The sequence below is a fragment of the Rhineura floridana genome, chromosome 9 (assembly GCF_030035675.1).
Source record: "Rhineura floridana isolate rRhiFlo1 chromosome 9, rRhiFlo1.hap2, whole genome shotgun sequence".
NCBI lineage: Eukaryota > Metazoa > Chordata > Lepidosauria > Squamata > Rhineuridae > Rhineura > Rhineura floridana.
The window spans coordinates 114,903,269-114,925,059 of record NC_084488.1 but is presented as its reverse complement, the minus strand read 5'-3'; positions in this window follow the sequence as shown (position 1 = coordinate 114,925,059).

The window sequence follows — 21,791 nt, the reverse complement described above, 5'->3', positions numbered from 1 at the left end:
AAAAATTGATAAAGGTGAAGTGTACACCAGACTACCCTGCAGTTCACACGTCCACTATGTTTGTGCCACTCCCTCAGCTTCTGTGGCTTTTCGTTGGTACCAGAATTATTATTTAAAAAAAAAAGTGAATATAATGGCATGGTTATTGATGACATCTTTTATCCGATCTGGTGAAATGTATATTGCCTGTCACTTCTGTTTCATTAAGGTGATGATGGTAGCCATTATGTTGTTCATGGTTTGATTCTTAACCTGTCTCCTCCTTGTATCTGTTTTATTTTAAAAAATATATATATATTTGTGACTTTTGCCAAACTCAGAGATAGTCTGTAGCCTCAGGCAGGCAAAATATCTCACCATCGAAGTGATAGGAAAAATGGCTGCCGAAGCAAGTTGCTAGCTGCAAACCCTCTTCTGTGATTAGAACTAAAACCTTTCTACCCGCTACGAAATTCAAGTAAGTCTAACAGAATTGTTAACTTACCTTCAAAAGAAATCTTTCTGTTCTATTTATGACAACGGGCAATGGAAAATGGAAATATAAATCCTCGGTGTTTTTCAAGAGACATTCTGCCTATTTAACGCTTAGTAACCGTGGGTGTCTTCCGGGAATTGATTTAAAGGACTAAAGTATCTTTCTTGGCCTTGGAATGTGAGTTATAAAGAACTACAAAGAATCTTAGGAATTTGTGGGTAATACTGTTAATAACATAATAGCATTACAGAAACCATCTATCAAGTTGGTTAAACAAGTGTCGTTCTCAGCTCTGAATACTAGAGAAAACCACTTAATTGGCAATGGTCCTAACAAGGCAAAAATCTAAAGACCTAGGCATTACACTGAATTCTGATAAACTGTTACCTACATCCAGAAGGAAACAAGCCAAAATAACTATGTTTAATTACCCAAATTCTAACAGTTTAACCAGCGCAAATTACAATAAAATAAACCCCAGGTGTGATAATAAAGAATCTTCACAACATGATAATATATCTAATAACTGGACTTTAACTAATTTCTCTCTATGGCACCAAAATAAAGAAGAGACTGGTTTTTTAAATTTGGCCCAAGAACTTGATGAGGTGGAAGATGATCAATTCTTACTGCAATTCAAGTCTGAGCTTAATAATTCTGCAACAAGTACATCTAGCTCGATGCCGCCACTTGAGTCCTCAGAATCCTATGAGACAAACAGACATAGCTCCCTGCTACCATTTACGCATTTAAAGGAGCCAAAAGCCTCAGAGTCTCTTAATTTTAGTCTAGCAGCATCGAATGAGTCCTGGTGCCAGGAGCGGTCTAATTCATCAACCCAAGTTTCTGGGCTAACAGCAAATCGGAATATGACAACAACACCCTTTACTGTCCAAAAGGGCTCATCTAACAAAAAACCTACCCCTCCTAATGAAACTTGGTGTCAGGCCGTAACTCAATCGTTAACTCTGATTTCAAGCTTTGTAGCCGAATCAAATTCTCTTATTACTACTTTAATTCAGTTCCTTGTCAAAAAAGACTGCTTTATGAAGGATGAAGTAGAAATTCCAAATACAAGGGCTCAAGCATCCCAAACAACTCGAAAAGATTTTTCCCACCTGCCAGGCAGAATGAAGAAAAAGAGGAATTATACTTCAAAACAAATCAAGAAATCTAAAAATTTAAAACCCTCGAAAAGGAGTTCAAAACGTCATATGAATTTTAACAAGCTGTTTAACTTAATAGATTCTCCAAATCCTAAAGATATAGTCCTGAGGAAGAAAAAAGAAAAGAAAAGATAAAAACAAAATAAAAAAGACCAGAAAATCTAAAATGGTAAATACCAACAGTTCCTTAACTCCTATGTTACTTCCTATGACAGACCCTCACATTATCAACGAGGATATAACATCTCATTCCAGCTCAGAAACTACATCACATGTAGATTCGAAGCAAGTTGATAGCAAAGTTCAAGTTAACCGATGTCATAAATCTTGGAATCTGGTCCTTAACCCATTTAAAATAGCAATATCGAACTTCCCGAAACCTAACGGCTTTTCATCACAACGAGAACGCAGAAGTCATCTTTGGCATATAATGGAAAACATAATGCCTGGACTATTTAAGATTGAGGACATTGTTAGGATTCAGTACCTTTTTTACAACTATACGACGGCCAGAGCCTTAGTTACGTTTCATAATAAAAATTCTGTCAAAATTATCTATGGAAATAGACAGATGTTCTTAGACCATGACCTAGTGATATCGAGAATGTTTGAGAATACAGCTTCTCCTTTGAATCTTATCTCATCTCAACCCAAAACAGCGAAAGTTCCCTTGCCAAGTATGTTGGCCCATACTATCCCAAATGAACTCAAGTGACAAGAGGTTGACTTATCACCCGCTAATGATCCTAAAGCTCCCTATATAGGCCTCTCTGATCCTCATAACATGCATTCCCTAGAGGCTGATACTAATTGTGCGGAGTTAGACTTTATACCAGAAGAATGCCATCTTCTTGAAACATTTGCACAACTATCAGCAGAGGCCCAATTGGAAATTACCAACAGATTTGAAAACCTGCTGACAGAGTTGAAAAAAAAGACAAAGACCTTGGACGATAAAGACTTGTTATTGGACAGGTCAATCACTGTTGATCCTTGGGATATATCTAATCCATTGACAATCGACTTATATAAAACAGACTCTGATACTTTTCTTAGAAGCCAGTCAAAGGATCCTTTTCATCATGCACCCTTAGCCCCCATACATCCAAATAGTACTAATCTCTCGTCATCCCACTGTTACCCGTCACAACAAAAGACGAACTCAGACGTCTGTCATCGACCCGAGAAAAATGAAGAATCAAATTGTAATTATCCTCGGGTCATCTGACAAAGAACTGTATCTAACTCCTCCCAATTGAAGTTAGTCTCTTGGAATGTGGCGGGTTGGAAATCAAAGGCTAATGATCTGAACATCAAGAAATTTTTAACTAAATTTGATATTTTTTTACAGGAAACTTGGTTAGAAGGCGATATGACTTTAGATGGTTACTCATCATATTATATGGATGCTACCCCTAGTACAAGGGGTGACCGCCAGAAAGGCGGCATCTGTACATTTATATCTACAACAACTAAGGCTGTAACCATTAAGACAAACCCGCTATCCGAATTGGCTCTTGCATTAATTTTAAAGTTTGCACATTTCTCTTTACTATTGATTAATGTTTATTTATCCCCTAGCCGTGATAGGAATACTGCTACAAAGAAAATGGAGGTACTTGAGAACTATATAGCCAACTTATCTTTTCTCTACCCCAAATCCCAGATCATTTTAGATGGTGATTTTAATGCGAGGGTAGGTCCGTCGGACAATTCTCTATATAATAAATACCAAATGATAGCATCCTCTCCAGATCTCATGCCCAATATTCCTTTTAGACAATGGCAAGATGAAGGCATGAACTATGCTGGTCTTTTATTAATGCAGCTTACAGCCAAATCAAACCTAATACTTTTAAATGGATGTACCAACGGTGACTTGAATGGTGAACTCACCTTCTTATCGCCTAGAGGATCCTCTACGATTGATTTAATATTTGTATCCTTAGAACTATTTCAGCAGGTGGCTAACTGTAAGGTCACAAATCGATCAAAAAGTGACCACTCTTCACTAACTACAGTTTTCTGTTTTGACAAGTACCTCTTACATTTAAGGCGATAAACTTTCATATCTGAAGAAATGATTATACGCCCAGGCAGGGTGAAATGGGCTCCAAAAATTGATAACGAAATAACTGCTAGATTAAATTCACCTGAATGCCAACTCATTAAGGAACAAATTTTGTTTTGCTCCCAATCAGATGACCCGACTCAATATTTTCAACATTTAGCATCTATGCTTCAACTAACTCTGTCAGTCAACTCTAGGCAAAAATCAACTTGCCCAGTTTATAAAACCAAATCGTGGTTTGACCAAGAATGTGTAGCAAACAAAAAACATCTTATGGCCATTCATCAGACATACAAATTAACTCGATCCTCTTAATCTCTACAGAATTATTGTGTACAGAGAAAACAATTTAAACAACTAATTAAAAAAAAGCATATAGAACAAAGAGATATTTGGCAACGTTTGCTACAGGCCTCTAAATTGAAAAATTCCTCTACTTTCTGGCATTTAATAGCGTATCACTGGCCAAAACCTTATGTCAAACCAGACTGTTTTATTTCTTCAACTGACTGGGAAAATTTCTTTGGAAAAATATACCAGACAGGACATGGCCCGGAGGATATGTCACTCTGTAAGCCAATGAAGTTCCAAGTTGGCCCCCAGTTTCTTCAGATGAAATATTTGAACTTATAGCTGAGTTAAAATTAAATAAAGCACCGGGCCCTGATAATATCCCCTCTGAAATATTTAAATCAAATGCAGCCTGGTGGGCTCCTGTGCTTGCAGCCCTCTTCTCATATATTGATGCCTCAATGCAGATTCCTGATGATTGGAGATCAGCAATCATTATTCCTATCCATAAAAAAGGCTCTTATTCCGATCCAGCCAACTATAGGCCCATTAGCTTGCTTAATATAATTAGCAAGCTTTATGCGGCCCATCTTAAGAAGAAACTTACTATGTGGACAGAGCAAAATGATATTTTAGCACAAGAGCAAGCTGGTTTCCGTAAAGGACAATCTACAATAGATCATGCCCTTGTATTGCACCATCTGATTTCAAAATATACTACCAAACAAAGTAACGCCTTATATGTGGCGTTTATAGACTTAAAGATGGCATTTGACTCTGTCTCTAGAACAAGGCTTTGGGAAAAATTATATAATCTAGGTATAGACAGACGTCTGTTAGCCTTAATAAGAGGCCTCTATGAAAAAACATCCCTCCAAGTCAGATGTACTAATATGGGTCACGTCTCAAATCCTATCTATACCTTTAAAGGGGTTAAACAGGGATGCCTTTAGCCCCCCTTCTATTCGATATTTACATCAATGATGTGGTGCCCAAATTGGCCTCTATACTATCGCATCCCCCAAGACTAGCAGGTGTCCCCCGTTTTTTACTTTTATATGCGGATGATATAGCACTAATGTCAAGGACACCCATCGGTTTAAAGCGTTTATTAGCTGCCTTAGCCTCTTTTTGTACATCAGAATTTTTAACTATAAATTATTCAAAAACCAAGGTTGTTTTTTTTCCAAAAAAGAGACCAAAACATATTTGGCATATTAACGGCCAAATAATTGAGCAGGTAAAGAATTTTAAATATTTGGGCCTAACCTTTCAAACTTCGAGATCTTTTAAATTACAGACTAACACAGCGGCCTTAAATGCAAAAAGATCAATGAAGGCGCTATTAACTGTTTTTTATCAGTGAGGTGGCCAATCTTTTCCCTCAGCTCTTAAAATATTTCTGGCGAAAATTATCCCTCAACTTACATATGGATCTCAAATTACTGTTTCGGAGAAATTTACGATTTTAGAAACTATCCAAAACATTTTTATGAGAGCCACTCTTGCCGTTTCAACCTACATACCCAGTTTTATTTTGAGGTTAGAAATGGGACTTCAATCTATAGAATCACGTATCTGGGCTCTTAAAATAAATACATGGTTAAAATTGATTTTTGACCCAAATGGTCTTTCCCCGCTTATTTTAGTTGATGATTTTAAATCAATATGGGAAATGCAAATTTTAGAAAAAATTTCCAACTTGGGCTTCTCTGTACCAATAATTTTAGAAATGGGACTAAACTCAGCTCGAACAGCCATCTTCCAACGCATCAAGGACAACGATTTTCAACATCATTTGATGCTAGTAAGAAAACATAGATACAACCCTAGATATTTTTTCTCCCATGCCTTATTTAGCCGATTTAACACTTCCCAAACATCGAAGGGCTTTTACCTTGGTGAGGATGAACTCTCTCCCTTCTGCCCTTTTGGAGGGCAAATTTAATAAAATTTCCTATAATGAGAGAAAATGCCCCTATGGCGACAGAGAAATCGAATCTAATGTACATGTTTTATTGAGATGTCCCTTTTATCACAAGCTAAGGAAACAGCTAATTTCCCCTATTTTAGCCCCTTTTCCAGGCAGACCAGAATTTTTCTATATTGACTATCTGCTCGGAGATTACTCCCCCCAGATTACGTTTAAAGTTGCAAAATATGGCGCGGCTTCTATTTCTTCCAGGAAAGTTCAGGTCAAGGCTCTGTGAACGTTTATTTTAATATCTACCTCTTGTTGGCATATTGTTTCTATATGTATGTATGTATCCAGAGCTTGGAAAAGTTACTTTTTTGAACTAGAATTCCCATCAGCCCAATCCAATGGCCATGCTGGCTGGGGCTGATGGGAGTTGTAGTACAAAAAAGTAACTTTTCCGAGCTCTGTATCTGGTCTATGACTGAAATAAACTATTGGTTGATTGATCTCACCATCAGCATACTGAAAAACTGACCAAGGCAGGTGAGGGGAGAGAGGAAACAATAAGTTGGTTAACTGTTAGTCAAACGGGTGAACTGTAAGGTCAAGAAAGCAGCAAGGCTTGAAGATAAATTGGGTTCACTTTTCAACTTTCAAAATTACATCACATAGCTGGGGGGGGGGAACCCAACTGCACAAGCCTGTTAGTTGCATGGGGGAAAAAACCTTTTTTTCTCCTCTCCTTGGACAGATAATAACCTTGAGGCAAGATGCCTACTTGATAGGCAATTACCTGGCTCGTTGACTTTTGAGATTGAAAAAAAAATCACTGGCTATCATTAGAAAAAAACAAAAATGTTATTTTTCGGCAATGGAAAAGGACAAACTGAGAAAATCAGAAGATAACAAAGTGTTGGCTGGCTACATGTGGTGAGAGCTGTAATCCAGAAGTAATTCCTCCAGGAAGATCTCCAGAAGATTTGGTATTGTTCTCTATAAGGGATATTTTCTCCTATATTACTGAGAGGGTTGCCCATTTTTATCTGACCTCAGTGCAGTTTGGGAGGAATTTTCTGCTGGCTTCTTGAGAGGGAAAAATGTATATTTATATGTATTTGCTTTAAATTGCTTTAACAAGCTGCATGTTTTATTTTTGTACCCAGTTTTATTGGCCTGTGACCGTAATAAACAATTCATTCCCATCACCCAACGAGATCCCTTACGCAAACTGTATTACTGCCATTTGGGTCATAACACTTCCTTGCAGCATCATTTGAGTAGGTTATGAGTTGTGGCTGGTTTATTAACTGGGATATTGCTATTAATCCTCGAGCGTACCAGAACTTTGTGAGACTGTGAACCAGTCGGTGATCCTGGAGCAATAAGCTAGCTACAGTATGTGTATTGTCCATAGTAAGTTGCTCTTTGCTTCCCATGCCATCCTAGCAAATGCTTATGTACTGCATAGGCTAACAATGAATAAATACAACCAGATGTGCTTATTTCTCACATTAAACTCAAAGAGACTTATGTTTTACTTCCTCTCCCCCTCCCTGCAAAATACTTGATTGGACAAAGGGTGCAGTTCAGTTGTCTTGAAGTGTGTCAGTACTGGAGCTGAGTTGGAATTTCTCAGAAGACAATTTTCAGAGAACTTCTGAGAATTGTGATGAGTATCTACCATTTTAGCTTGAATGACCTTTCCATTGCCCAAGTTTTTTTTATAATATTTCCTAGAAGCCCCATCCAGCAAGGGTTTTATGTAACATACATTAGAAATGTCCTCTTTGCAGCTTCTGACTCTCTTCACTATAGCTGTGGCATTCATTGTTAAATTTCCACTTACTTTGTCATATTTTCTCATCTACCAAAATACAGCTATATGACCATAAATGAAAAATAAAATAAAAGGAATGCAGTAATGAATGTCTCTTCCCACATCTATGCGGAACAGAAGCTGAGGGCAAAGTCCAGATGTGATGTCAAGCACACTTTCGCATTTAACCAGCACATTATTATTTTTTAAAATGCAAATCGAGTGGTGAGGAAATGGATCCTTTCGATCCTCTGCTGAAAATAGCTTCTCCACAGCTGCTATTCCCAATGCAAAATTGCATTTCATTGCAAAATGAAAACTACAGATCAGCACACCCCAATTCCCTCACCCAGCTACAATTCCCAGACTTCCCTAGGAAGAGAGACTGACTGTTAAGCCATTCTGGGCATTGTAGTTCTGTGAGGGGAATGGGGGTCATCTCTCAGCGCCCTTCACAAACTACAGTTCCCAGGATTCTTTGGGGGAAGCCATGACTGTTGGAAGTGTTATAAAAATATTTCTATCCCACCCTTCTACCCTAAAATAGGGCACTCAGGGCAGCTCACATAAAATCAAGCACAATAAAAACACACACACAAATAAAACAGATAAACAATACATAAAACACAGTCAAGAAATCTAGGGGAGCGATATTAAAAGGGGACTAAAGAGGTAACACTTAAAAGGAGGGGGAAAACAAAATCAGTTTCAGGTTCTACCTTCTGTCCCTCCCAAAGGGTCTCTGGAACAAGATTGTTTTCAAATGTCTCCATCAGGGAGGGAGCAGAGCAGGCTTCTTGGGGTAGGGTATTCCAGAGCTTGGGAGCCACAGCTAAAAAGGCTCTCTCCCACACACCCAAGGGCCACATTCTCTTCTGAGCAACCTTCCAGGGCCACGTGCCGGAGATGGGTGTCGCTACAGGCAGAGCCGGCTCCAGGCATACCAGGGCCCTTGGGCATCAGCTTGCCCTGGGCCCCGGTGTGTGTGTGTGTGTGTGTCCATGCATGCACGCAGCCCCCCCATGCCCCCACCTACCTGTCTGCTGTCTTTTACCATTGCCCTTAATGAAGATGGCAGCTGCGGTTTCCCTAAGGGGATGATGCCTCCGCCTCCATCTTTGTTGATAACACACGTGCGTGCTACTTGTGCGCATCTCTGCCATCAACTAAGATGGCGGCAGGGACTTCAGTACCTTAGGGAAACCATGGCCGCCATCTTCATTAAGGGCAATGGTAAAAGACAGCAGACAGGTAGGTGGGGGGCGTGGGGTGTGTGTGTGGGCCACAGATCACAGAAGGGGAACAGAGGGGCTGCAGAGGGGCCCTCTGTATCTCCAGGGGCTGTCGGGCCAGTGCCCCACTTGGCCGCCCTTTAGAACCAGCCCTGGCTACAGGCAAAAATGGGCCGAGCAACAAATACAGATGTCAGCTTCGTGCAGTTGGCTAGTTTCTTCCTACCTCACACACCTCTCTCCATTCAGACAAGCAAGAGGCATTATTGATTAAGAATGAACACTTTCCAGCCAGGCAAAAACACTCTGCTTTTGAAATTCAGTTGACTTTCCAAAACAGCACTAGGTAAAATAAATGATTGTCCCAGAAACAAAATCCAAGAACCTTTCTGAGCATCTGGAACTACTTCCAATGAACCTTTGAGCCCAGCCTATAACATGCTTAGCATGTTTGTAGCCAGCTCAGGATGGCACATAGGGAGGATGCCTTTTAAAACAAAATTCTCCCAACAGCCCAGGTTATGCTGAGAAATTATGGTGAAGTGGTGGTTGAAGCAAACCCAACCATTGTAACTGAATTCCCCATTTCAAGCTACAGCAGTTGTTTGATACTTTCTGCATGGGTGAGCATGTAGTAGACATCAGGTAAGGGACAGGGAGGCTAGAAATGGGCCGGCTGGAATAGGATCAGCTGCCTGATAATTAAACTGAACAAAAACTGGTTGCCAGGAACTGGCATAAGTGGAGACAGGGCATTAAGCAATGTGCATTTCTGCCAGTACAAAAGACATCCTGGCTCTACTTGAGCCAGACAATAGCTTGTAGAGAGCTGGAAGCCTCATGATAAAAGGTCTGGTAGTCCTAGTGTAATCACACATCCTAATAGGTTGTGCAAGTTTTTGCAGTGGTTCACTAAGTGGGAATGCTTGCTCCTTATCTCGGAGCGCTGGGATAACAGAAATGTGGGAAGGATACCTCCACCATCCAAGTTCTGCTTCATTAGATAGGTTCAATTATTATTTGCCCTGCAAGGGATCAGGAGGAAATATTCAACCCCAGTTAGGTTTGGCTAATAACTAGTACCTGAAGTTAAATTTGGGAAATCTCTGAGATTCATGAAATGAGATGAAAAGCAAAAGAACCTTGTGACTGTTGGAAGGGCAACAGCAGGGATAATTCACTTTGCAACTTAAGGGTTAATTCTTTTAGTGTTAAAGGCTGCAGTCCAATAAGTGTGAAGTGTCTACTCAGAAGTAAGTTCCATTAGGTTCAATAGGACTTACTCCCAGGTAAGCGCGTACTGGATTGCAGCCAAAGTCAACCAGCCAAGAGGGGGTGAGTGGAGATGTTGCTTAGCAACGAGGCAGAGTGGCATGATCTTTAGTGATCTGATTGGCTGTGTAGTTCTGAGGGAGTTTTTCCTCTCTCCCTACCCTGCACAAGGCCGGAACTGAAAGACAAAACCTTTCTGTTCCTTTCTCCTCAAATTTTAAATTGTTTTAAATTTTTAAATTGTGTTTAAAAAGATGTGTTTTTAAATTTGTACATTTGTTTTAAAACATTAAGTTTTCAGTTACTGTAAACCGCCCAGAGAGCTTCGGCTATGGGGCAGTGTATAAGTACAATAAATAAATAATACACAGTTTTTGTTCCGTTTGCTCAGTAAAAGAGTCATCAGGACTTGTCACTCTGGACACCATCTGTATTGTTTAAATGACTTTGTTAACAGTGTTAGAAACCTTAAATCAGATTTAATCTTGAAAGTTGAGACTCTTTCAGCAAGTTAAACTCTGTCAGCATCCTTGGGGAATTAACGAACCCAAGCAGAGTCCTGCTGGATCAGACTACGGCTGCAATCCAATACATCTACTCAGAAGTAAGCTCCATTGCATCGGGTTCAATGGGACGTACTCCCAGGTAAGTGTGCATTGGATTGCAACGTAAAGGCCCATTTAGTCCAGCATCCTTTTTTTTACAATGGACAACAAGATTTATTAATTTTTCATTGATTTGACATCAGGCAGGCGCCTTCACTGTATTATTTTTGGTGCCTGCTTAAAACATTTTTGTTTCGGCAAGCCTATCCACACACATGGTTAGTGCTGTGTTTTAGGGCTCAATCCAACTTATCTTTCCAACGGGGTGGAGGGAGTTGGATGCTGCAGACCCCCGGCTGTACTGACAGCTTTCCAGTGCAGTGGAGCTCCACCAGCCTCTGCCGGCCTCAGCCCTCCACCGTGGCTGAGCTGTGGCACTGCCAGGAGCCTGCTGGCACCACCAGGGGTCTACCAGGGATGGCCAGCCCAACAGATGGTGGGTTGGCAGAAGCATTCCGGGGCGTGGCAGGGGCAGAACAACAGGGGGAGCAGCACTGTGAAAATTGTAATGGGCCTTACAGGGAGCGCTTACGCCACAAGAGGCTGATTCGTGGGAGTGCTTCCCGGCCAGCTCATGTGCGCGGCTCCCAATGGAGCCAGTGTTCAAGTGGGCCGGTGGCTTCCAACCAGCAGTAGGATCCCATGGGGCTTTCCACGGGCTCCTCCTCCTCCACCAGCCCGCCTTCTGCCGGCTCCCCAGCATTTGGATTGCTCTGCCCATCTCTTTTTTAGTTTACTGCTCATTTTAACTGTCTTTGAATGTTTTTAATAACTTACTTTTAACTGTTTTCATCGATACTTTTAATGTTTCTTGTAAACGGCTTTGTTACAACCTCAAGGGTATATAAATTTTGATAAATAAAATATACTTTGTAGACTGCTGAATAAAATAATAATTGCACAGTGGTTTACATATAACAGTGTAAAATATCCATAAAAACACAACTGAAGTCAACAAACTTTGAAAACAAGTGGACATAATAAAATGATAAAAATATCGATCAAATCAAAAGAATTTAAAAACAAGTACGTGCTATAAAATCACAGGGATGGGTAGGATCGCCAAAACAAAAGAGGTTTTAGTAGGCATTGAAAACAGTACAATGAAGGTGCCTAGTTGATGTTGATAATAAACGCTTACGGGGAGCCCACAAGGAGGACATGAGCACAACAGCATTTTCCTGCTTGTGATTCCCAGCCTCTGATCCTGGAGGTAGCATACAGCCATCAGGACTTGTAGCCATTGACAGACATACCCTCCATGGACCTGGTTAGGCAAGACTTTCAACATCTATTAACCAAGACGTCCCTATACAAGAACATAGGCAGAGCCCTGATGGATTAGGGCAAAGGCATGTCTAAGTCCAGCATCTTGCTCTCCCAGCAGCCAACTGGATGCCCATGGAAAGCCGACAAGCAGAACCTGAGTGCAACAGTGCTCTCTCCAACTGTGATTCCCAGCAACTAGTATTCAGAAGCATACTGCCTCTGACAGTGCAGGAAGAACATAGCCATTGTGGCTAGTAGCTACTGATATCCTCCATGTATATGTCTAATCTTCTTTTTAAACCATCCAAGTTGGTGGCCATCACTCTTATGGGAGCAAATTCCTCCATTTATGCTCTTGCGTGAAGAAGGACTTTCTTGTGTCTGTCCTGAATATTCCGACATTCTGCTTTATTGGATGCCCACGAGTTCTACGGTTATGAGAGACGGAATAAACTTTTATCCACTTTCTCCACACTATGCATAGTTGGATACACTTCTAACATGCCCCCCCTTACTTGCTTTTTCTCTAAGCTAAAAGACCCAAAGGTTGTAACCTTTCCTCATTCTGGAGTTGCTCCATCCCCTTGATCATTTTGGTTGCCCTTGCCTGAATCTTTTTCAGCTGTACAATATCCGGCTTAGGCTTCGATCCTATACTTCGTACGTCCATGGCGCTTGCTTCTGGGTAGAGGCAGAGCTTGGAAAAGTTACTTTTTGAACTACAACGCCCATCAGCCCAATCCAGTGGCCATGCTGGCTGGGGCTGATGGGAGTTGTAGTTCAAAAAAGTAACTTTTCCAAGCTCTGGGTAGAGGTATATTGTTAGTAAGGAAAATCAACTGTTGGAAGAACCTGGTGGATAGATAATGGCCAGAGCCATGCCCTGCATCCATGAGGTTTAGTATGGGAATAATATAATGTCGGTCTCTCTTCCTTTTATCTCTGCCATTGGACAAGATCACTTGATTCACGGTTGCCATGATAACTGTGCAGGGAGTCCACAGCACGGAGATCAGCATCTCTTTTTAAGAAGCCATTACAACCTAACCTATTACTGGCCCCTCTCCTGTGCCTGTAATAGCTGCCCTGGCCAAACCTTTCAATGAGAAGCAGAAGTTCAGCAGATAAAAGATTCTACTGGGAAAGCTTTTCCAATCACTGCACCTCTATGCCAGGAGTAGCTTTGCAGGTGGAATTGTTGCTCATTATGCTGTTGATAAAACCAAAGGAACTATCTCAGGAAAATGGCTGACAACAGCTTTTGCTCATTTACAGCATTGCAAACTCCTACACACTCCTTCTCTCCTTCACTTGATTCAGCCTTCCCTGATGTTCCATCGGACGATGCTCCATCGCATGATGTTCTTGCAGCCAGTACCAAGTGAATGGAATGCTGTGAACTTGGAATGATGGGGTAGGAGTTGCTATGCAACGGTCACCTAAGGAGAGAATGATAAACAGTGGGGAAGGGACAGAAGAAAAAGGACAGTTGGGGCAACCCACAGGAGGGGGCTATGCTGGACAGAAGGGCAGTGAGGAGCAGGCAAATATGGAGACTTGCATCAGGGAAGCCAAGGCACCGATCAGCAGCTGCTTAGAAAAGACTGCAAGTTGATAAATAACTGAGAACAATCACTTGAATACGCATATTGTGTTATCCTGAGGAGTGCTGACAGGGGACATTGGACTGTGGGTTGTTCTTGCTTCTGAATATATATAAATTTATAATATATAAATTTTGTTGTTTCTTCCGATTGTCTGCTGTAATCCCTCAATTATTCATCTCAGGTTGCCTCTAAAATCTACATTCTCTCCTTACATTCCCTGGCTAAAACAGAAAAGGTATCATTGTTTCTATGAAGACAGGATATTCATTCAAGAAACAAGACTGAATAAGAAAGGATCTAGCTTATTTTATCCACTCTAGGAAGAGGGTTGCACAAATGCATGGAGTGTAAGTTCCCAACAGGTGCGACAGCTACGAAAATATCATCTCACCCCTAGGGACGTCAGCAAATTCTGACGAAAACCGAAATGAGAGCAGAAATTGCTGATGTTTGCTTATTTGTCCCATGTCTGGAATGGAAATTGACAAAGTAAATATTATCAGTATTTGCTGCTGTTGTTGCTTTCAGTCAGCAAATTATTCCCCCCCCTCATATGTGCTGTGTTTTCTTTGCATTGAAATGTAGGGTAGAATAATGTAATCATGCCCAGCGCCAGTGGGCGGTCAGGTTGGGCACTGGGAGAGGGCTCCTGGTATTGTGAGAGGCCCCTGGGGCTGGTGGCTGTAGCTCCCACTCTGCAATCCATGCTAGCATCGGGTCATGAAACATGCACCCCATGACCCGATGCTAATGCAGATTGCCGAGTGGCAGCCACCCTCCCAGGCACAAGTACCCTGCTGCTAGTGTGGGGTGGCCACACAATTTTCTGTGGTGCTATGGCACCACATCAGCATGCTGTGAGCACCTGCTTGCCATCACTCAAGATGAGGGGGCATGCACAGTGCGCTAATCCATGTCATGGCTGGGCTGATTTAAGCCCTCAGTGGCACAAGTAGTGCCACTGCTGCCGAGGTTTCCTAGAATCTGATCTCCAAAGGCCCACTGCAAGCTGGTGCTGGCTTGAATGTAATGACAACAAAATTTATGTAAGTTACATAATTTTGCTACAGGAGACAGCAAGATGAATAATGTTGGTTTTGGCAGAAGATGAATTGCAACAGAATGGACACAGTGCTGCATATGATGAATACAGGGTGGAATTGGAAATGACGCTTTCCTACTTCTTTACTCTCCCCTTATATACCCAACCAATCACTGCTCTCTGCAGGAAAGGGCCTCCATACCATCTCATCCCAAGGTCTGCTCAGTACAGCGCAGGAATCAGGCCTTTAATGTGGCAGCACCTATCATTTGGAACTCTCTCCTGTTACAAGTCAGAAGGCACCATCTCTACTCTCTTTTCAGTGCCTGTTGAAGACCTTCCTTTTCCAATATGCCTTTTAAGTGGAGATTTTTGTTCCAGCATGTATCTGTCTTGGCTTTGAAATTGTTGTTATATTAAAATTGTTTTAACTGCTTTCATGTATGAAATTGTTTTATGTATGTTTTTATTGTTAAATCACTTTGAGATGTTTCATAGGAAGCAATTCATCATCATCATCATCATCATCATCACTACTACTACTACTACCTTGGTTATATGCAGTCTATCTTCTCCAGCTAGAGGGCTCAAAAGGGATGGTCTCTCCTTCATACCTTTCTTCTGAATCTCCCAGGTATATCTGGCTATCCACCATTGGAGGCAGAATGCAGAACTTTATAGAGCTTTCAACCACTCTTCCCAGTGCATTTTCCAAAACAATATGAGAACTGAAATGCATCTACCTTTCAAAATTAGCCCTATTGTGATGCAGTTCTCCAACCAACCAAAAATGTATATATTAATGGGAAATGTTCTGCATACAAAACTGCACACTATCAGGATAAATTACCTGCAAAAATATGGATATTAGTCAAAACTGCATACAAAATGTGTTTATTAACTCACACTAAAATGCTGAAGAATTTTCATGAGGATTTTTTGGGGGGGAAAGTAATCACAAATTGCTGCAAAAATTAGGAAAGCCGAATTTAAGGTTGGAAAAATGAGAAACTAAGGGAACCAAAACCGACAGATTCTTCCATTCCTAGGTGTGAGTGCTCATGGCCAGGCTAGTCTATAGCTGAGTGAGAAAATGAATTTCTCAAAGTGTAAAGTTTCCTTAGTTTTCAGAAATTGGTGGATGTCATTCAAGGACATCTTGTTTTCAGCTTGTTTAGGAAGGTGTTAAATGAAGTCCCTTAAGCTGTCAAGTGTCCTTAATACAAGTGGGAAAAGAGGAAGCTCAAAAAAGTATAAATTATGCAAAAGAGATTCCTTTGTCCCCGTGCTTGATGCAGATAGCATTCCTATTCAGTAATACCTGTACACTCTCATTTATCACACCAACATTGACATGCAAAACAAAATACCTTCTGAACAGAAGGTCAACCTCTCATCTTGGATATATAGTTTTTTCCTCTTTTCAACCCTCTTTTTTCAGGGATGTATTCGAGAAGAAGATTACCAGCTGTCCTGGACATGGTCTGAAGCTGCAAAAACAGATGTGATCATCTGAGCATGCTTTTCTCATGGCATATCTGCCAAAGGCACCTTTGTCTCATTCTAATCTAGAAACTGGGGTTGTCCCACATTCTTTCTAAGGAGTGCCACATTCCCTTTGGTGGGACAATCTGCTGTGGGTCATATGCAGCTGGTGGGTGGAGCCAGAGTCAAAAGTGTACTGGATTAACTAATAAAGAATAAGGACCACCCTACTTCAGTTTTCACTGTGGCTATCTCAAATTCCCAGTCCTATACAGCCTACTCAGAAGTGATCCTCACTAGGTTTGATGGGGTTACTTTCAAAATAAGTATACAGAAACACAGTTACTGTTGAGGAAAGAAAAGGAAAGTAATTCCTTTCTGAAGTTAGCGTGACACACATGTATATGGCAGAAGGAACCAATTTGTTCTTTCTTTAAAGAGTGGCTTGACACTAAATCCTCTGTTGCCCTCCCCCTTCTCAATGGGTATAAAAGACACAGGAGATTTGTTCCCACACAAAATGGCTGCCATATCTAAAATGATTATGGGACTACAAAATGGCACGGGCGGGAAAACAGCATATACATCAGTCACCACTGCAGTTGCTCACAGAGCTCTTTGCACCTCTCCTCTGTCCAGAACAGAAGGAAGGGTGCCCAGTCCTGGCATACAATGAAAGGTGGGCACGTGTAAGGATGTGTGTTCAAAGTAGGGGAAGCCAAGCCAAGTGCAAATAAAACTGAGCAGGAAGAACAAACATCATCTCATATGTTGTGGATTTTTGAGGGGATATTTTCTGAGACCTCCTGTGGGTGTCCGAGGAGGTATGGGCAGACACACCCTGATGACCCATGTGCTGCAGTGTTAAGAAGATGACAAAGATGGCCTCATCCTTCGGTTCCCTAGTAGTGCATGACAAACTACTGGTTGGTGAGAATTAGGAGTCTGTGAGTCAGAAGTAGCGCCTGCTGCAGCTCCAGATTCATCTCTGTTGTGAAGGCCAGGATGCAGAATTTGGCTGTCTACAGTAATTCCCAAAGTGATTTATGTCAAGGACTAGTGAATCATCAGAACTAGAGTTCTTAGAAGATGAATGGCTTCTGAGAAACCAGAGTACCCTCCCATTAACGCTGTCTCTGCATGACTGACTCCAGTCATTTATTCTGGGGCAGGTAATTCTGCAACTTGGCATATTTGGTGTGATTACATCCATCAATCACATTGGATACAGATGCCATAAGATGTGCTAAGACTGGATCAGAGCCTGGCATCTTCCCAGGAATGCACCATTCTTATTCTAAAGGTAAACGTGTCCCCGCACGTATAGTGCGAGTCGTTTCCGACTCTTAGGGTGATATCTTGCGACGTTTACAAGGCAGACCATATATATGGGGTGGGATTGCCAGTTCCATCCCCGGCCTTTCTTCACCCCCCCAGCATATGCAATGTAAAATGTGTTCACGTGGAGTGGGAGCATGCCTAAACATAATTTAGCAGAAAAGCCTTTCTCTCTGCAATCATAGAATCATAATCATAGAATCATAGAGCTGGAAGGGGCCTTGTAGGCCATCGAGTCCACCCCCTGCTCATAGCAGGAAATCCACAGCTAGAGCATCTCCCGCAGATAGCTGTCCAGCCTCTGCTTGAAGACATCCAGCGAAGGGGAACCCACCACCTCCTTAGGCAGTCAGTTCCATTGCCGAACTGCCCTTACTGTCAAGAAGTTCCTTCTAATGTCCAATCTGAATCTACGCTCCTGCAACTTAAAACCATTAGACCTAGTCCTACCCTCTGGGGCAGCAGAGAACAAATCTGTACCCTCCTCTATGTGACAGCCCTTCAGGTACTTAAAGAGTGCAGTCATGTCACCCCTCAGCCTTCTCTTCACCAGACTGAACATGCCAAGTTCCTTCAACCTTTCCTCATAAGACTTGTTCTCCATACCGGCTATCATCCTCGTCGCCATCTTCTGAACCCGCTCTAACTTGTCTATATCTTTCTTAAAATGAGGCGCCCAGAACTAAACGCAGTATTCCAGATGAGGCCTGACTAATGCAGAATATAGTGGGACTATTACTTCCCTCGACCTGGAAACTATAGCTCTGTTTATGCAGCCCAAAGCCTTTTTTGCCGCAGCATCACACCGCTGGGTCATGTTCAACTTGCGATCCACTACAATTCCAAGGTCCTTCTCACACGTACTACTGCTAAGCCGGGTATTTCCCATCCTGTACCCGTGCATTTTGGCTGGGGAGACTTGGAAGATCTTTTGCCTGCAGGACATTATGCTGCTGCTGTGGACGCCCTGAGTGCGGATGCTGCTATTATTATTGTTGTAGCTTCGGTTGCTGCCATCATCTGGCCTTTTACTGCTGTGACCTCGCTGTGTCTGCCGCTCCGCCTTCTGCTTGGCGTGGATTGGGTCACCTGCTGCTTGCGGGGGTCGTGGCCGGCTGTCGTCGGGACGGGGTTTTCCTTCCCGCGGTCGTTGTCGTGGCTTGTGCTTCCATCGTGGGTGTGGTCATGCCCTCTACCGCTGCTGTTGCTGCGCCTTTTTCCTACTGAGGTTTATGTTTCATCTAGCTGTGGCTGGCACTCTCCTGCTGCTGGCGTGTCTTCCATCTCTGCCGCTGCGGGTTGTGCTTTGCCTAAGCGACCCTCGCCTCTACCTCATTGTTATCATCTGGACTTTCAAAGGTGGCATTCTTCGCGGGAAGAACGGTTTTAGAGCTGGCGTTTGGGCGCACAGAGTGTGGGACTGTGTCTACTGTGTGGGTTTGAAGTGGACGAGTGGGTGTTTATATGAGTGTATGTCTGGATGAGTGTGTGGTTTGTATGTATGAGGGTGTGATTGTGTACAGATTGTGAGTTTTGTTGTTTTTATTTTTCATTTCATTTCATTTTTATTATGTGCCTGGGCGGGAGGATAGGGTATTGGGAGGGAGGACCAGAGGGGGCCCCTGTTAGCGTAGTGACGGGTAATGGGAGGTATGGTGTTGTGAGGAGGACATGCCAGTTGAGGGGAACTCGGCCCAGACAACTGGTGGCTGTGCCGTGTTCAGGTCCTCCCCACATCCACAGGATTGCTGGTAGTTCTATCAGCCAACTCTCGGATCTCCAGTTGCTGCTTCTTAATGCCAGATCGGTAAACAATAAAACCTCCCTCATCCATGATTTAATTGTGGATGAGGCGGCCGATCTGGCATTTATTACCGAGACCTGGGTGAGCGATCTGGGAGGCATTAATCTCTCCCAGCTGTGCTCACCTGCGTACTCGGTTCAGCATCTGGGTAGATCCGAGGGTCGGGGAGGGGGAATCGCTGTGGTCTATAGAAGTTCTATCCCTCTTGTTAGGCACCCTATCCAGGTGGCTAATGGTCTGGAGTGCCTTCACATTGCGTTGGGTCAGCAAGACAGACTGGGAATACTGTTGGTGTACCGTCCACCCTGCTGCCCAACAGCCTCCCTAACTGAGCTGACGGAGGTGGTCGCGGGGTTGGTGTTGCGATCCCCCAAATTTTTGGTATTGGGGGATCTCAACATTCATGCCAAGACCGCTTTGTCTGGGGTGGCTCAGGACTTCATGGCCTCCATGACAGCCATGGGGCTGTCTCAATTTGTTACTGGCCCTACGCATATTTTGGGTCACACTCTAGACTTGATTTTTGCCACTGGATTAGGGGATGGTGATCTGGGAGTGAGGGATTTTACATCTATTCCTTTGTCATGGACAGATCATCGCCTATTGAGGTTTAGACTCACAATGTTTTCTCCCCTCTGCAAGGGTGGAGGACCAATTAAGATGGTCCGTCCCCGGAGACTAATGAATCCTGAGGGTTTTCAGAAGGCTCTGGGGAGTTTTCCGGCTGATAAAACTGACGCTCCTGTCGAAACCCTGGTCAATCTGTGGAATACGGAAATGACCCGGGCAGTTGACACAATCGCCCCAGTACGCCCTCTTCTGTGCAGAGCTCAAGTGGCTCCGTGGTTTGCCCCGGAGCTAAGAGTGATGAAGCAAGAAAGGAGACGGCTTGAGTGCAAATGGAGGCGAACTCCTGACGGCTGTAATCTTGCACTTGTGAAGGTCTCTACTAAGCTCTATGTGAAGGCGGTGAGGGCAGCGAAGAAGCAGTACTTTGCTGCCTCCATTCAGTCATCTTCTAACCGCCCAGCGGAACTTTATAAAGTTGTTTGGGGACTTTTACACTCTGGTCCTCAGAACGCAATAACACCATCAACAGCCCGCTGTAATGAGTTTGCGAGACACTTCCAAGATAAGATCACGAACATCCGCCGGGACCTTGACTCCAACATTGTAGCAGTTGAACCTAATGAGGTGTCCGGAGCACAGTCCTGTCCTGTTTTATTGGATGAATTTCAGTTGGTACAGCTCGAGGATGTGGACAAGGTGCTTGGACAGGTGCAGGCGACCACTTCTGCTCTGGATCCTTGCCCCTCGTGGCTAATAAAAGCTAGCAGGAATGGAACAGCCGGCTGGGCCAAGGAGGTGATCAATGCCTCTTTACGAGAGGGAGTGGTACCACCCTGCCTGAAACAGGCGGTGGTGAGACCGCTCCTAAAAAACCCTCCTTGGACCCTGAAAACCTTGACAACTATAGGCCAGTAGCAAATGTTCCATTCCTGGGCAAGGTTCTAGAGCGTGTGGTCGCTAGCCAGCTCCAGGCACTCTTGGATGAAACTGATTATCTGGACCCATTTCAATCGGGCTTTCGGCCGGGGTTTGGTACAGAAACAGCCTTGGTCGCCCTGTATGATGACCTCTGTCGGGAGAAAGACAGAGGGAGTGTAACTCTGTTGGTTCTCCTTGATCTCTCAGCGGCTTTTGATACCATCGACCATGGTATCCTTCTGGGGCGACTTGCGGATTTAGGAGTTGGAGGCACTGCTTGGCAGTGGCTGTGCTCCTACCTCGAGAATCGTCTCCAGAAGTTGATGCTTGGGGAGCATTACTCGAGTCCCTGGGTACTCCAATATGGGGTCCCGCAGGGTTCAGTTCTGTCCCCCATGCTCTTTAATATCTATATGAAGCCGCTGGGTGGGGTCATTAGGAGATTTGGAGTGTGTTTCCAGCAATATGCTGATGATACACAGCTCTACTTCTCCTTTTCATCTTCTTCAGGTGAGGCTGTTAATGTACTAAACCGCTGCCTGGCTGCAATAATGGACTGGATGAGAGCTAATAAACTGAGACTCAATCCTGACAAGACTGAGATGCTGCTGGTGGAGGGGCTCTCTGCCCAGATGGTTGATGTCTGACCTGCCCTAGATGGGGTTACACTCCCCCTAAAGGAGCAGGTTCGTAGTTTGGGGGTGTTATTAGATCAGCTCCTGTCACTGGAGGCGCAAGTAGCCTCGGTGGCACGGAACGTGTTCTACCAGCTTCGGCTGGTAGCCCAGCTACGACCCTATCTGGACAGGGAGAACCTCGCCACAGTTATCCATGCTGTGGTAACCTCTAGATTGGACTACTGTAATGCACTCTACGTAGGGCTACCTTTGAAGACCGTTCGGAAACTTCAGC